Source organism: Triticum aestivum, chromosome 4B (assembly GCF_018294505.1).
Source record: "Triticum aestivum cultivar Chinese Spring chromosome 4B, IWGSC CS RefSeq v2.1, whole genome shotgun sequence".
Classification (NCBI taxonomy): domain Eukaryota; kingdom Viridiplantae; phylum Streptophyta; class Magnoliopsida; order Poales; family Poaceae; genus Triticum; species Triticum aestivum.
Window position 1 is genome coordinate 246,936,146 of NC_057804.1, and position 14,157 is coordinate 246,950,302.

Genomic DNA, 14,157 nt, shown 5'->3' on the forward strand with positions numbered 1-14,157 from the left:
GGTGGAGTCGCTGTCGAGGTGGATTCGGCGAGTCGGCGATCTTGGCCTTCGGGGTGGAGAGTGCATGGTGGTTGCACCCCCACCAGTTTCGTCGCCACCGGCTCGTGCCTGGCAGTCCTGTCGCGGCAGCGATGCACTCGGTTGCCGCGGAGTGTCGCCGTTGGCGAAGCCGATGAGACTCTGAATGGTGGCCCTCCATCCGTCGATCTTGTCTTGCGTTGGAGGGTAATCCAAGAGCAGTTGAGCTCGCGCCAAAGCTTCTGCTGGAGTGGTGGGAGGCAGTGGCGAACGGTGCGAGGAGCGGGATATGCTCGGACTTCTAACTATGTTAGAAGGAGCAGTATCCCGTCTAGGCGACCGTGCCTCGCTCATGCCAGCATGTTGGTGTGCATGCTGGTCTTGAGCATGCTGAGATCCACCAGCTCGATCTTGTCCCAACGAACGTATGGTACTACGAATACCATGACGCTGTCGGTCCTGCGCCTCCTGAGATGGGCGCGGTACATGTACGGACGCCGAGGTCTATGCAGCCTTGTCCTTGGACCTGGCAGCGTCGTGAGCTTCCTCGTCGACGTCCGTTCTTCCGCTGGTGTCTACTCCACCACCCATTTGCTCCAGTGGTGGTGGAAGTGACGTGGACGGAGCAGCTGCCGCCGAAGTTTTCTTCTTCGGTGGCATGTCGATGAAGTAGATGAAGATCTAGCTCGTGTGAACGCCGGATAAGGTTCACACAACCTCGACGCCCCCTATCTGGCGCGCCAAAGATGTCGGGGAAGCTGATCCACGAACACCTATGGGACCGGCGGATCGAGCCCCTTTCAGTTCGGCGGGGGGCGGAGATCGCACGAAGAGTGGATCGAGGCGAAGCACACGAGCAGTTTACCCAGCTTCGGAGCTCTCCGAAGAGATAATACTCCTACTGCTGCTTGTCTGATTGTATTGAGTTCTTGCTCAGGAGCGCTGAGTGCTATAGTACACTCGAGCTGCTAACGAGACTGAGCGTGAGTATTTTCTGGTTTCGAGCCCCACGAACCCCCCTCTATGTTGCGCATGGGCCTCCTTTTATATGCTCAAGGGGTCACCGACAGGTGGCAACGTAGACAAGGGCAAAAAAGGAAAAGAATAGGTGGTTGGTACAGCTACCTGCACAGTGCATCCTACCTAACCTTGACGGCAGGGGACAAAGGCATTAAATGCCCGTCTGTGTCGCCCAAACAGTGCAGAAAAGGACCATCAAGGACGCCACCGTTCGCCACGATGGTAATCTTGTCAGCGTCGCTTGCCACCTCGCACCGCTGGCTGCTCAGCCTCCTGCCACGCGCGCCTGGGAAGGCCCCAGGGCGACACGTTGGTGGATGCGCTGGAGCGCGGGTGCAGAGTGATAACCTGCCACGGCAAGCGCTTGCCGCGGCCGTTGTCTTGTCGCGTCCGGAAGCTTGTCGCTCACCGGGTCTTGCCGGGACGCGTGGCGCGTCGCGGCAAGTTCCTCGAAATGCCTTGGTTGGCCTTCCTGGCAAGCTCCTCTTGCCGGGGCCTTGTCTCCTTGGCTTGAATACTTTGTTCTTGAATGGCTCCAAGGGAACCACGGAGGACCTTGGCGGTCGCCCGACAAGCCTTGCCGCGGGGCGCTGCGACTGCCCGTGCACAAGTTCAGGATACTAGGGTACCCCTCCTCTAGTACACCGACATTGGGGTCACCCGACTGACTAAAGTATGCTGAGACCCTCCAAGGGATGGGTATTTCGATGTCCCAACTCAGTGAAAGCAACATGCAATTCCACGGAGTCATCCCAGGGAAGAAGCCAAAGTCACTCTGGCAGATTGCTCTGGATGTGGTTTTTGGTGATTCCAAGAATTTCCGCAAAGAAAAGTTGACGTTCCAGGTGGTAGATTTCCATAGTGTCTATCATGCTATTACGGGCAGTCTGGGGTATGCTCATTTCGTGGCTGAACCATGTTACGTGTATCTCAACCTGAAGATGCCGGGGCCCAAAGGTGTGATCACGGTCATTGGGAACAGACAGAGAGCAGAAGAATGCCTTCAGAAGGGTTCCAAGATCACTGCCGAGAAAATGGCAGTGGTTGAACTGGAGGAATATCAGAAGAACGTTGATCCGAGTTATTTGCTTTGCTCCAAGAAGCCTTCTTCTGAGTCTGCATTTCAGTCGGCTGGTGAGACAAAACCAGTTCATATTCACCAGGAAGATCCCACAGCTGCTCCGTCTCACATTTCAACGACACTCGACAACAAATAGGAAGCCGCGCTCATCCAGTTCCTCTGTGAGAACTGGGACACCATTGCATGGAAACCATACGACTTGTCAGGTTTACCCAGGGGACTGGTTGAGCATCGTTTGCACGTCGACCCAAAAACTAGACCTGTCAAAGAACATGTCTCTTGGTCCGCCGCGGAGAAGAGGAAGGCGATTGGCGTAGAGGTGGCTTGGCTCCTGGCAGCTAAGTTCATCCATGAGATATACCACTCCGAGTGGCTCGCCAACGTCCTCATGGTTTCCAAGAAGGACAAGTCACTCCGCATGTGCATTGACTTCAAGCATACCAATCGCATCGATCAGATAGTCAACTCGACTATGGGGTCTGAGCGTTTGTCTTGATGTGTATTCTGGATACCATCGGATCTGTTTGTTTGGGCCAGATGAAATAAAAACAGCCTTCATCACCCCATTCGGGTGTTTTTGCTATGTCACCATGCCTTTCGGTCTCAACAACGCCGGAGCCATATTCATGTGCATGATTCAGAAGTGCTTGCTCACTGAGATCAGTCAGAATGTGGAGGCGTATATGGATGATATTGTAGTGAAGTCACGCAAGAGTTCTGACCTGCTGACTCATCTCGCTGAAACTTTGAACAATCTAAGAAGATATGATATCAAGTTGAATCCGTCCAAGTGCACATTGGGAGTACCTTGAGGAAAGTTACTCGGTTTTCTCATTTCTGAACGAGGGATAGATGCTAATCCTGAGAAAATTGGTGTGATTCTCTGAATGAAATGCCATGTGTGTGTGCATAACGTTTAGAAGCTTACATGTTGTCTTCCTGCAATTAGTCAATTCATTTCACGTTTCAGTGAGAAGGCATTGCCTCTCTACCGACTGATGAAAAAGTCTGATACGTTCAAGTGGACTCCCGAAGCTGAAGAAACATTTGTGGAGCTCAAAGCCCTGCTTTCCACCCGGCCAGTGCTTGCTGCTCCGATTAGCAAAGAGCCTTTATTCTTGTGCATTGCAGCCACTGGTCAGGCTTTTAGCACAGTGCTCACAGTCAAGCAAGAAGAAGAAGGCAAAGCCTATAAAGTTCAACCTGCAGTGTACTAAATTTTTGAAGTATTGACTCCATCCAATCAGAGGAACCCACATTACAAGAAGCTTGTTTATGGAATTTACTTAACTGCGAATAAAGTTGCACATTGTTTCTAGGACCACTTAGTTTCAGTCATCAAAGATGCTCCTTTGTCTAAGTTCATGAAAAATCAAGATGCAATCGGTCGAGTGGCTAAGTGGGCAATGGAACTTCTCCCTCTGGATATCAAGTTTGAAGCGAAGAAGGTGATAAATCTCAAGCACTCGCGGATTTCTTGGCCGAGTGGATTGAACAGCAACAACCGACTCAAGTTCACTCGAAACACCGGACTATGTTCTTCGACGAGTCCAAAATGTTGAACGATTCTGGTGATGGAGCGGTTCTGGTGTCCCAAGAGGTGATAAACTCAAATATGTCCTCTAGATTCATTTTGATTCCTCCAATAATGAAGCTGAGTACAAAGCACTGCTCTATGGGTTGTGTATGGCCATCTCACTCAGTGTCCGTCACCTGATGGTCTATGGCGACTCAGATTTGGTGGCCAATCAAGTGATGAAGGAGTGGGACATGAGAAACCCTGCCATGACTGGATACTACAATGCAATGAGGAAGTTGGAGAAAAAAATCGAGGGTTTAGAGCTTCACCACATTCACCGAATCAAGAATCAAATAGTTGACGATTTGGCAAAAATTGGTTCCACTCGGAAGGCTATCTGCTCAGGATGGAGCTTCTAGAAGATGAAGTTGAGGCATGTCAGATCGTCCGTAGATCCAAGGCTTTCGCGGTAATCGATGGACAGCACTATAGAGAGAGTGTTACTGGCGTGGCCCAATGATGTATTTGTCCTGAAGAAGGTCGGCTGATTTTGGCAGAAATCCACTCGGGGACCTGTGGTCACCATGCGTCCTCTCGGACCATCGTGGCCAAAGCATACCGAGCAGGATTCTACTGGCCGCGTGCCAATGAGGCTGCAAAGGAGATCGTGGAGAAGTGTGCAGGCTACCAGTTCTATGCGAACATGTCTCACAAGCCAGCATATGCGTTGAAGACTATTCCAGTCGTCTAGACGTTTGCTGTGTGCAGATTGGACATGATTGGGCCGCTCAGGACCGGCAGGAGTGGTTTGCCTCATCTTCTTGTAGCACTCGACAAGTTCACCAAGTGGATTGAGGCTAAGCCTCTCAAAAGTCTAGACTCAAGCACAACCATCAGTTTCATAAGAAAGCTGAATGTTTCGATTCAGAGTTCTGCACGGCAACATCATAGACAACGGCTCAAACTTTGACTCGGAGAATTCAGAGCATAGTGCACTTCCCAAGGGACTCGGGCAGCTTACGCATCCGTTGCACATCTGTAGTCGAATGGCCAACCTGAAAGGGCAAACAGTTTGGTCCTTCAGGGTTTGAAACCTCGGCTCATGCGCGACCTCAAACATGCAGCTGGGGCTTGGGGGACGGAGCTGCCATCTATTTTGTGGGGATTAAGGACAACTCCCAACAAATCCACCATCGAACCCCCATCTTCATGGTATATGGAGCTGAAGCTGTACTGCCGAGTGATCTGCTCCACAATGCGGCTGTAGGGGAAGAAGAGGTCGTTGGCTCGTCTCGGTGGCTTCCGGGGCGAGGCAAGGGGTCGACAGGGAGCGTGGGATCGACGGCACGCGACAGCGGCTGCGCTCAGTGAGGGAGGAGAAGGGTGAGGGGGAGCGAGGAGGAATCTGGTGGGGAGAGGGGGAGGCGGAGCAGGGCAAGTGGTGAGGTGAGTGGGGGAGGCGCTTGAGGTGTCGCCCTTATCCCCTCCCGGCGAGGCCGGCGAGGTGGTCGGGTGGCGACCGCACCCTGTAGCGGCGCGCGACCGAGGAACAGGAAGAGGGCGCGGTGCGGGGAGCTGGGCCGGCTTGCTGTGGTGGGCCGAGGCCCATGGGAAGGCCATGGGCTGAGGCCCTTCTTCCCCCTTTTTTTTAAAACAGTTTTTCTTTTCTTTTAAAACTTCTGTTTCCAATAGTTTAGGCCAGTTAAACAAATTACAAAAATATTGGTTCACCACCAATATTACCAGAAGAATATCTTCCACATGATGAACATTTTAGTATTCATGTCTGAGCATTTTTGAATTTCACACATATATTCAAATTGAATTCAACTCGAATTTGAAAAGGAATATTGATCAAAGTAACCAAGCACTGTTAAAGAAAATGATTAGCTTGATGTCATGGATTACTGTAGCATCATAACACCGGGGTGTTACATTGCAGACAAGAAGCTGGCTTCGGTCGGCAAGTTGGAAGAGGAGAACACGAAGCTGAACTACCATCTCTGAAGCCAATCAGGAAGTTGAGAAACTGAAGAAGGACAAGGAGAACCTGACCAATGAAGTTGGAGGCCTCAGAGCCAGGATAGGAAAGATGGAGTCCTATCTGGGACAACTTGTCGCAAAACTAGTCCTGAAGCTTGAAGGTACCGCCGCTTGACTGGTTAGTTGCCATCAACTGAAATATCTTGTTATATTGTCGACTCACTATTTTTCCTGATTGTGTAGAACTTTGTCAGGATTTTGAGGCTGAGACATGATACGTCTCCAACGTATCTACTTTTCCAAACACTTTTGCCCTTGCTTGGACTCTAACTTGCATGATTTGAATGAAACTAACCCGGACTGACGCTATTTTCAGCAGAACTGCCATGATGTTGTTTTATGTGTAGAAAAGAAAAGTTCTCAGAATGTCCTGGAAATCCACAGAGGCACTTTTTGGAATTAATAAGAATTTTTGGCAAAAGAATTAATGCCAGGGGGCCCACAGCCTGTCCACGAGACAGGGGGCGCCCCCCTAGGGCGCGGCCTCCCATCTCGTGGGGCCCCTGGACCTTCACCGACGTCAACTCCAACTCCATATATTCACGTTCGGGGAGAAAAAAATCAGAGAGAAATTTTCATCGCGTTTTACGACATGGAGCCTCCGCCAAGCCCTAATCTCTCTCGGGAGGGCTGATCTGGAGTCCGTTCGGGGATCTGGAGAGGGGATTCATCACCGTCGTCATTATCAACCATCTTCCATCACCAATTTCATGATGATCACCGCCGTGCGTGAGTAATTCCATCGTAGGCTTGCTGGACGGTGATGGGTTGGATGAGATTTACCATGTAATCAAGTTAGTTTTGTTAGGGTTTGATCCCTAGTATCCACTATGTTCTGAGATTGATGTTGCTATGACTTTGCTATGCTTAATGCTTGTCACTAGGGCCTGATTGCCATGATTTCAGATCTGAACCTATTATGTTTTCATGAATATATGCGTGTTCTTGATCCTATCTTGCAAGTCTATAGTCACCTATTATGCGTTATGATCCGACAACCCTGAAGTGACAATAATCGGGATACTTCTCGGTGATGGCCGTAGTTTGAGGAGTTCATGTATTCACTATGTGCTAATGCTTTGATCCAGTTCTCTATTAAAAGTAGGCCTTAATATCCCTTAGTTTCCACTAGGACCCCGCTTCCACGGGACGGTAGGACAAAAGATGTCATACAAGTTCTTTTCCATAAGCACGTATGACTATTTACGGAATACATGCCTACATTACATTGGTGAATTGGAGCTAGTTCTAGATCACCCTATGTTATAACTATTGCTTGAGGAATCGCATCCGGCATAATTATCCATCACTGATCCATTGCCTACGAGCTTTTCATATATTGTTCTTTGCTTATTTACTTTTCCGTTGCTACTGTTACAACTACTACAAAAACCCAAAAACATTTATCTTTACTTTTGCTACCGCTACCTTTATTATCATACCACTTTTGCTACTAAACACTTTGCTACAGATATTAAGTTATCCAGGTGTGGTTGAATTGACAACTCAACTACTAATACTCAAGAATATTCTTTGGCTCCCCTTGTGTCGAATCAATAAATTTGGGTTGAATACTCTATCCTCGAAAGTTGTTGCGATCCCCTATACTTGTGGGTTATCAAGACTAATTTCTGGCGCCGTTGCCAGGGAGCATAGCTCTATTCTCTGAGTCACTTGGGATTTTTATCTGTTGATCACTATGAAGAACTTGAAAGACGAACGAACTACTATTTTGCCCTCAACTACGAGGGGAGGTAAGGAACTGCCATCTAGCCTTGCACTAGATTCTCCTTCCATTATTAGTAGGCTTGCGACACCTAAACCTACTACTGCTATGAATTCTGATATGTCGCATGTTATTGATGATGCCACTTCTGCTATGCATGATGAAACTACTTCTGTGCGTGATGCTACTTTGCCATTAGGTGAATTTCTAGATGAACAACTTGCTAGAGTTAGGGGGAATGAAAATATTGAAGAACCTATTATTGATGATAGTGATGATGAAGGTTCCCCCAATGATTATGTCTTACCTGTTGTTCTTAAGGGTTATGTTATGAATGAAGCAACTGCTATGGAAATTCTTGCTTGCAATGATAGAAATGATCTTAAGAAATTATTAGCTAAATGGAAGCAGCAGTCTCTTAATGCTAGAATGAAACCCGATCCTGCTTTTGCTACTTCACCTATCTGTGTTACTGATAAGGATTATGAATTCTCTGTTGATCCTGATATTATTACTTTAGTTGAATCTGATCCTTTTTATGGCCTTGAATCTGAAATTGTTGTGGCACATCTTACCATTTGAATGATATAGCCACCCTATTTACTCATGATGAGAAGTCTCGCTATTTATACATCCTTAAGATATTTCCGTTCTCATTAAAGGGTGATGCTAAGACTTGGTATAATTCTCTTGCTCCTAGTTGTGTGCGTAGTCCCCAGAATATGATTTATTACTTCTCTGCTAAATGTTTCCCTGTTCATAAGAAACAAGGTGCCTTGCGGGAAATATATAATTTTGTGCAAATCAAAGAAGAGAGTCTCCCACAAGCTTGGGGGAGGCTTCTCCGGTTACTTAATGCTTAGCCTAATCATCCTCTTAAAAAAATGAAATACTTGATATCTTTTATAATGGACTAACCGATGCTTCCAAGGACTACATGGATAGTTGTGCTGGTTGTGTTTTCAGGAAAAGAACAGTCGACGAAGCTGAAATACTATTGAATAATATGTTGACTAATGAAAATAATTGGACTCTTCCCGAGCCAGTTCCTGAAGTAATTCCTGAACCAATTGAGCCAACTCCTGAGCCTATTCCTAAACCCACTCCGAAGAAGAGAGGTGTTTTATTTCTCAGTCCTGAAGATATGCAAGAGGCAAAGAAATCAATGAAAGAAAAAGGTATTAAAGCTGAAGATGTTAAGAATTTACCTCCTATTGAAGAAATACATGGTCTTAATATACCGCCTGAAGAACCACATTGTCTTGATAACCCGACACAGGTAGTAAAGGTAAATTCTCTCTATAGATATGATAAAGTTGAAATACCCTCTACTAAATTTCATAGCCCATGCTTAGATGAATTTGATGACTTTATGGCTAGACAAAAAAGTTTTAATGCTTATGTTGGTAGAGCGTTAAAGAATAATGCTTTCGAGATAGGACGCGTAGGTGATAATCTGGCTAGAATTAAAGATGAACTTCACCGTGTTAGCAAATATGCTTCTATGGTTGCTACTCAAGCTGAGCAAGTACTTAAAGCTCAAAATGATTTGCTTGATGAATTAAATAATAAAAATGAGTTTGCTATTAGAGTGGCTACTAGAACTGGTAGAATGACTCAGGAAGCTTTGTATCCTGAAGGCCACCCTAAGAGAATCGAGCAAGAGTCTCAGAGAAATAATTTAGAGGCACCTAGTTCTTTTAAAAAGAAGAAAACATGATAGGACTTTGCATGCTTCTAGTGAACCTACTATACACACACCTGAGAATCCCAATGATATTTCTATTTCTGATGCTGAAACACAATCAGGTGATGAACATGAACCTAGTGACAATGTTAATGATAATGTTCATGTTGATGCTCAACCTAGCAAAAACAATGATGTAGAGATTGAACCTGCTATTGATCTTGATAACCCAGAATCAAAGAATCAACGTTATGATAAGAGAGATTTTGTTGCTAGGAAGCACGGTAAAGAAAGAGAACCATGGGTTCAGAAACCCATGCCCTTTCCCCTAAACCATCCAAGTCAAAGGATGATGAGGATTTTTTGAGCGCTTTGCTGAAATGATTAGACCTATTTTCTTACGTATGCGCTTAACTGATATGCTTAAAGTAAATCCTTATGCTAAGTATATGAAGGATATCATCACAAATAAAAGAAAGATACCAGAAGCTGAAATTTCCACCATGCTTGCTAATTACACTTTTAAGGGTGGAATACCAAAGAAACTTGGAGATCCGGGTGTACCAACTATACCATGTTCCATTAAAAGAAATTATGTTAGAACTGCTTTATGTGATCTTGGAGCTGGTGTTAGTGTTATGCCTCTCTCTTTATATTGTAGACTTGAATTGAATAAGTTGACATGTACTAAAATATCATTGCAAATGGCTGATAAATCAACTGCTATACCTGTCGGTATTTGTGACGATGTGCCTGTTGTGCTTGCAAATGTCACTATCTTAAGGGACATTGTTATTCTTGATATTCTCGAGGACGATAGTATGTCTATTATCCTTGGTAGACCTTTTCTTAATACTTCAGGGGCTGTTATTGATTGCAACAAAGGCAATGTCACTTTTCATGTTAATGTAATGAGCATACGGTACACTTTCCGAGGAAACAATCTCAAGTTCATAGCATCAATTCTATTGAAAAAGTTCCAACTATCATTTTTGGAGGTTTTGTATTTCCTCTTCCTACTGTCAAGGAAAAGTATGATATTCTTATTGTTGGGGATTTTCATATCCCCGTTGAGGTAACTTAGTGTTATTCTAAATTTCTCCGGTTCTGTGTTATTCTGAATGAGTTTGTTAACAAGACTTGATCAACCTTGTTAGTGGATTCATTTTTGATGATCACGAGATGGATGAAACTAGAAGGCACAACTTTCTGTACCCTCTTTTTACTTTCTGTTATTTAGAATAAATAAAGCAAAAATAGTATTATCCGTCTGCTTTCTGAATTATCCGTGCATTAAAAAATAGTCCGAAAATAAAAGTGCTCGAAATGCCCTACAAATTTGGTATGATTTTTTCTGGAATATTTAAGGATTTTAGGCACTGAAAACACTGCAGGAGGGGCAAGCACCAGGCCACGAGAGAGGAGGGCGCCCCCCCCCTATAGGGCGCGCCCCCTATCTCGTGGGCCCCTGGTGTCTCCCCTCCACTTATGCCAGCACCCATAGACTTCATCTTCTACCCAAAAAAATCCCGATCCAGCTCAAGCACGAGTTCTAGCTCGTTTTGATGTGATTTTCGATCTCTTAGCTCAAAGCTCCATTCACAAAACTCCTTTGGGAGATTGTTGCTTGGTATGTGACTCCTCCATTGGTCCAATTAGTTTTTGTTTTAGTGGTTTATTCATTGCAAAAAAATTCTGCATAGGTGACCATGTTCTTGAGCTTGCATGTTAAAGTTTTGAGGTCCCAAGCAATTCCAATGCATGATATAGGCTCTAGGCACTTGTAGGAGTAGTTGCTATCCATCTTGTTTAGTTTTATTCACTTCTATTTTGAAGTAACTAAAATTTCAGAAATTTTCAGAAAAAGAAATATGCTTAGAAGAATGTACCAAGGTGGTTCCTCGGCAAAGAAAGGGCCAAGGATTGCTATATGTGAGAAAGATATTAATTTGCCAAGGGACACAAATGTACGGGCTTGTGAGTGGCCAGCCGATGATTTTATGGTCGAAGCAGGCTTCAAGAAGGAATTTGACGCATATGTGCGTAATGCCGAGTTGGATGACTTCTTACAAGATAAGTGTCCTCAATATAATCAATTGACCGATTCCTTTGTGCGGAGGTTCGAATATATTTCTGCACGTAATTCTCCTAGTGTCATGTTTGATATTTATGATACATCTTATACCATGGATTTAGAGGATTTCACAACTGCTTGCAAACTCCCGCAGTGGGGTAATATTAATGATCCTCCCAAATCTTAATTTAGAGATTTTCTTGCTAGTATTACTGTGGGAGAATCTAGGGACGTGGCACAAGCTACCATAGGGAGCATTCATTTTCCTGCTATACATTACTTTGCTCTCTTTATTGGTAGATGCATTAACAGTAAGGACGAGGTATGTTACATGTGTGCCCCTGATCTTTGTGTCTTCAAGAGTGCTGTGTCAGGTTATAAAGGTTATAACTTGGGGGCAATAGTTGCACGTAGGTTGCAGAATAATAGTAGAAGGGGTGATTTGTTTGGAGGAACTTATGCAACCCGTGTGGCTAATTTTCTTAATATAGCTCCACGAGAGGGGGATATGATTGTACCTCCTGTTTATTTGGATAAAGAAGCTATGTTTGATCATCATTTTCTTGAGAGGAATGAACAATTCCTCCATTATCGACTAATCTATGACAGACGCAACGTCGTCCCTGTTACTCTTCCTGCCCCCTACCTTTTTGATTATCAGGCAAAAGGAAGATATGTTGTCACCAGGGAAGAAGCAACTGAATATGAGAGGGGAATGGAGGCAGCACGCCAACACGCTGCTGCTCAGGAGGCGGTCGCCTCTGCATCTCAGTACAACCCCAGCTTCACTTATGGATATCGGCCAGGCGTTCATTGGTATTAGACCAACTTAGGCCAAGAGCCTAAGCTTGGGGGAGTATGCATTTCTCACCGACTTTACATTCATGTTCACACACTAGTCATCGATACTCATACTCTTTCATTGTATTATCCATGCTAGTTTAAATTCATTTTTCTAGTTTTCTTCTTGTGTGTTTGATAAACCTTAAGAAAAACCAAAAAATTAGTTAGTTTAATTTCCACGCTTGTAGTAGAAATTAAAATGAAAACCCAAAAAGATTTCTAGTTCTTCTTTTTACTTGGTGGGAGCTTTCTCATGTAAATAGTTTTATTTTCTGTTCTTTCCTTTGGGGGTCGAGAAGACTATACTGAAAATGCTTAGTAGCTCTTATATGCATGATTGTTTATTTAATTTAGATCCCATATTACTTGTCTTCTCTCTTGAGTTGAATGCTTGAAGATTCCAGCTTAGTCCAATGCACGTGCACTCTTATTATTATAAACATCGTTCGGTCGTGCAAGTGAAAGGCAATAATGACGATATATGATGGACTTATTGGGATGAGAAAAGCTGGTATGAACTCGACCTCTCTTTTTTTTTGTAAATATGATGAGTTCATCGTTCCTGAGTCAGCTATTATGAAGTAAACATATTTGCAATGACATTTAGAGATTATAGTTGCCCGTGCCATGCTTGATTAGCTATGAGTTATAATGGTTTAGCTTGCATGCCAACATGCTATTATAATAATTATGATGTGGTATGATGGGATGGTATCCTCCTTTGAATGAATTGAGTGACTCGACTTGGCACATGTTCACACATGTAGTTGAACCAAATCAACATAGCCTTCATGATATTTATGTTCATGGTGGATTATATCCTACTCATGCTTGTACTTGGTGTGAATTAATTTTAATGCATGTTTACGACTGTTGTCGCTCTCTCAGTTGGACGCTTCCCAGTCTTTTGCTAGCCATCACCTGTACTAAGCAGGAATACTGCTTGTGCATCCAAACTCCTTAAACCCCAAATTTGTTCCATATGAGTCCACTATACCTTCCTATATGCGGTATTTACCTGCCGTTCCAAGTAAATTTGTATGTGCCAAACTCCAAACCTTCAAATGAAATTCTGTTTTGTATGCTCGAGCAGCTCATGTTACAACTAGTACTTCCTATATCTTCCATGCTAGCTGGGTTATTCTCAAGAGGAGTGGAGTCCGCTCCTCATTCACGAGAAAGGGCCGGTAACCGGGATGCCCAGTCCCATGATCCAAAAAGATCAAAGAAAATCAAAATAATTAAACAAAACTCCCCCAGGGCTGTTGTATGTTGGAGGCACTCGTTGTTTCGAGCAAGCCATGGATTGATGCTTGTTGGTGGTTGGGGGAGTATAAACATTTACCATTCTATTTGGGAACTGCCTATAATGCATGTAGTATGGAAGATACAACCATCTCATAGTTGTTGCGTTGACAGCAAAAGTATGCCACTCAAAATGTTATTCAATCTCCATTTTAAAATCGAGCTCTGGCACCTCTACAAATCCCTGCTTCCCTCTGCGAAGGGCCTATCTATTTACTTTTATGTTGAGTCATCATCCTTCTTATTAAAAGCACCCGCTAGAGAGCACACTGTCATTTGCATTCATTATTACTGGTTTATATTGGGTATGACTTGACTGGATCTCTTTTACCATGAATTACAATGTTTACTCAGTCCTTGATCTTTAAAGGTGCTCTGCATTTATGTTTTGCGGTCTCAGAAAGGGCTAGCGAGATACCATTTTGTTATATCATGTTAGATTATTTTGAGAAAGTGTTGTCATCCGAGTTTTATTATTATGGCTCGCTAGCTGATTATGCTATTGATATGAGTAATTGTGAGACCTATGTGTTATTGTGAGTATGGTTAGTTCATAATATTTGCTGAAACTTGAATAATGGCTTTTCATGTTGCAACAACAAGAGCAAACAGAGTGTGTAAAACTTTTTCTTTATCACTTTCAGTTTATCAACTGAATTGCTTGAGGACAAGCAAAGGTTTAAGCTTGGGGGAGTTGATACGTCTCCAACGTATCTACTTTTCCAAACACTTTTGCCCTTGTTTTGGACTCTAACTTGCATGATTTGAATGAAACTAACCCCGACTGACGCTGTTTTCAGGAGAACTGCCATGATGTTATTTTATGTGTAGAAAAGAAAAG